The following is a 3948-nucleotide window of genomic DNA, read 5'->3' on the forward strand; positions in this document are numbered from 1 at the left end:
ATAAACACTTTATATGTTTTAAACTCCTTATTACACTGTACATTCTACTCTGTATATTACATTTCAAACTTATTTACAATTCTGTTTCAAACAAATGTTTCTTTATACTAAACCGTTTTATCAAACCCATGACTTCAAAACCCTTTTATAGATCGACATCAAGTTGATCTTTTCTTAGAAAATATTTATGTTCAAAGGTTTTTACAAAACTTATTTTATGCTTTCATTATAAATTGCAGGCCTCTATATGTATGGTTATATAAGAAATGTTTAAAAGACTTAGGAAGGGTATCCACCTTATTTCCTTTTCGCGCTTGATATATGGTCTGGTGGGATATCGGGTACCCATCCGAATGTCGTTTAAATATTAGTTATATATCATGTGTACATATATGGTCAAAAAGGTCCTTCCAGTTCATCCAATGCCCTTGAGTAGCAAGGGTATACATCCATGTTCAGACGTCCCAATTAGATTACTAGTAAACTACCATATGGGTAGTTTAGGAAGATACTAGAACCATTAATAGAACGCGATAGCTTACATTGAGTGAGTTCATTCATGAGTCTATACTTGCTAGGTAGAGAGCACGTACATTACAGCTAGCACACGCAGAACATTACAGTACATTACTTTACATTTACATTGATACGTTTACATAGAGATCCTGTTATAAGCATGCCTATTTATGTATAATTATATAAGCAATGTTTAATGGACTAAGGAAGGCTATCCACCCTATTTCCTTTTCGCGCTTGAGATGTGGTCTGGTGGGATATTGGGTACCATCTGAATGTCATTTAAACATTAGTTATATATCATGTATATATATATGGACATAATAGTTCCTTTCAGTCAGTTCAGTGCCTTTGGGTAGCAAAGGCATACGTTCATATACTTTTACATGATTACGCTTACATAAGTACCTATACATGAATACGTTAACAAAATTGTGATCCACTATATCGGAGCATGCCTTAAATGTCATGGCCCGAGTTGTAGCAAGAGTCTCTTGGAGGGAGAGCGTAAGTTTGTGTATAGATCTATACTGGATTGAATATCCTACACCTTGCTGCTAGCTACAGCCGGACCTGCAGGTCTGCGGGTGCCAAACGTCATTCCGTTTTACGACTATTCGTACGTCGTTCTTACCAATCAATAGTATGGTGCAATTAATCACATAATACCTTAATATAAATTCGGTTTAAGGTAGTTAGTACAACAGTAGTTCTTATAGAACTACATTTTAGTACTACATTAATTTTCCCTGTACATATAGTTAGTGATCTTTTCACTTAAACTTTAAATGTAAAAACTATATTTTATTAAATAATTGTTACACTGGGGAAAATTACACACTTTTACATGAAACGAACATTTAGAACAGTTAAGTCTTGGTAGAAGACTATATTGAGAATAGTTAACTCTTGGTAGAAGACACCTTTATATAATAGTAGGAATCATAGGGATTTCTAGAGTTTTTCGAACGTTTACAGTTGTTTTACAAACATTTTTATACTTACAGTTCATAAACTTACAAATTCTTACATACAAAATAAGACACTAAAATACTTATGATCTCACCAGCTTCAAAGATGATACTCGCTTTGAAAATTACTTGTATCCTCAGGTCATCATAGACAGGTATCGATGCAAGGACTTGGGAAGATGGAGCTCGTTGAAGACTCATCTTTCACTTTGATTTATGCTTTAGTTGTTATCAAAATTTGACAGAACACACTTGTATAATAATTCTATTATTAATGCAATGGATGATGTTGTTACTTGTTTACTACTTCACATTGTTGTGATACTGTACATGACGTCCTCCGCCCCAGAACGTTTCCACCGTTCTTGGTTTTAGGGTGTCACAAAATATATTGGGGCTAAAGAGCTATAATGTGACAACCTGATATTTTGAGACAATAAAATGTAACGCCAGTCAAATTTAAGCCAAAATTTAACTTTCCTAAAATCATATTTGGGGTAAATAAAGTGGTAGGACTCGTATCAAGGTTTCCGTACATATAAAGAACACTAAAATCCGAGTTATAACGAAGAAGTTATGACCAATCTAAAATTCACGGCGAAAACCGACAATACTGATAAACGTAAAACGCGCAGTTTCAATACAATAGTTTTTGGCCTTAGGTATCTAAATGAAAGTTTTAGATATCATCAAACCGTAAATGTACATAAAAAGAAGGTCCAAATCTGACTTCGTATGAGGAAGTTGTGATTTTTCTAAATTACAGATATAATAGCAGACAGCTAAAAACTCGAAATAGAGATCGAGAGATTTTTGGCCAACACAATCTAAATGAGAATCGAAGGTCTCAACAATAGTAGCGTAACGGTAAAAAGTCTGACGAAAACGGACGTTGGATGAAGAAGTTATGGATTTATGACGGAGTTTTCGTGTCCCGGCCTAGTAAAAATAATATAAAGATAATATATCAATAATATAGTAACAATAAAGTCAAAATTTGCTGACGGAGTCTAAATGAAAGTTGTAGAGTATTTTCCCACCTTCGCGTGAATATAAAGAACGTCAAAAACGGAGCCCGTAAGCGAAAGTTATGGATTTTACAAGTTCGTGGCACACACACTGAAACGATTTACGCCCAGCGTACTCGGATGCTAGGCTCCGGATTGTCCACGTCGATTCGACGCTTCTTCCGAGGATGCGGTAAGCACTGACGTCGCGTATGCCCAGCGTACTCCGAAGTTACGCCCAGCGTACTCCGAAGTTACGCCCAGCGTACTCCGAAGTTACGCCCAGCGTAATCCCTCTTCCAGCACCCTATAAATAGAATGTGAGGGTGCTGGCTGCCTTTGCTAAAAATCTTCATTTCTCTCATATTTTCACCTCGTTTTTCGTGCCGACAACATCCCGACTTCCCGGTTTTATATCTAAGCCTCGACGAAGTCCCGAAGCCCCAAGATTCCCGAGAATCTAGTCACTTTCTGGTCAAGGTGCCGCCCGGGAAAATCTCGTTTTGTTCAAATCACGCACTTTCTTCGGTGAATTCATACCCCTATAATCTACATTTTTAAATGTGTTATCAATATTGTTTTAATATACACTTTTAAGGGGGGGGGGGGGAATACAAGTAAACACACGATTATTATCGTGTGTAACTCAAAGTTTCACTAAATACTCATTTTTATCAAGTGAAACATATGTGATTCATAACCATTATATGAAATCCTTCGAACGGAAAACATAACACGATATCATATTACTCGTTGAAATTAAAAAGGTGGTTATACGTATACGAATCAAACGGTTTATTTATACCTTGAGTACATGTGTTCATTTATGTCATCACAAAAAGTTACACATTACAATACAAGTGAGCATCACACTAGGGTTTACTATACAAATGAAACGAACTTTTGGAAAAACTATAATAGTTTACGACAAACATTTTTACATGTTAAAAACTCTTTATCAAACTGTCTTACATACTTTCTATTTCCTTTAAAACACCATTAGAATCGTATTTCAAACAAAGGTCTTCCTATACTTAAAATTGTTCTTGTAAAACAAACTACTTTCAAACCGTTTTATAAACTGACATCAAGTCATCACTTCTTATTATTTATTAAACTTCTCAAAGGTTATACAAAACTTCTTTTATATTTTATTTGTCAAACGCACGCCTAAACACGCATGGTTATATATATGTATATATATCTCATGTATACAGATATAGACATAAAAGTTTTCTATTCAGTTGGTTCAGTACCTTTGGATAACAAAGGCATATTTCGATTATACACACACACTACTAGTAACTATAATAGGTATAGTTAAGATATACTATTTACCATTCCAAGTACCAGGATTCATACAAGATTCAGTCTATTCATGAGTCTATACAAATACATTACATACTGTGCGAAGAGATACAATCATATACACTTAAAAGACATACAATCTTAAG

The sequence above is a fragment of the Lactuca saligna genome, chromosome 6 (genome assembly GCF_052625555.1).
Source record: "Lactuca saligna cultivar CGN05327 chromosome 6, ASM5262555v1, whole genome shotgun sequence".
Lineage (NCBI taxonomy): Eukaryota > Viridiplantae > Streptophyta > Magnoliopsida > Asterales > Asteraceae > Lactuca > Lactuca saligna.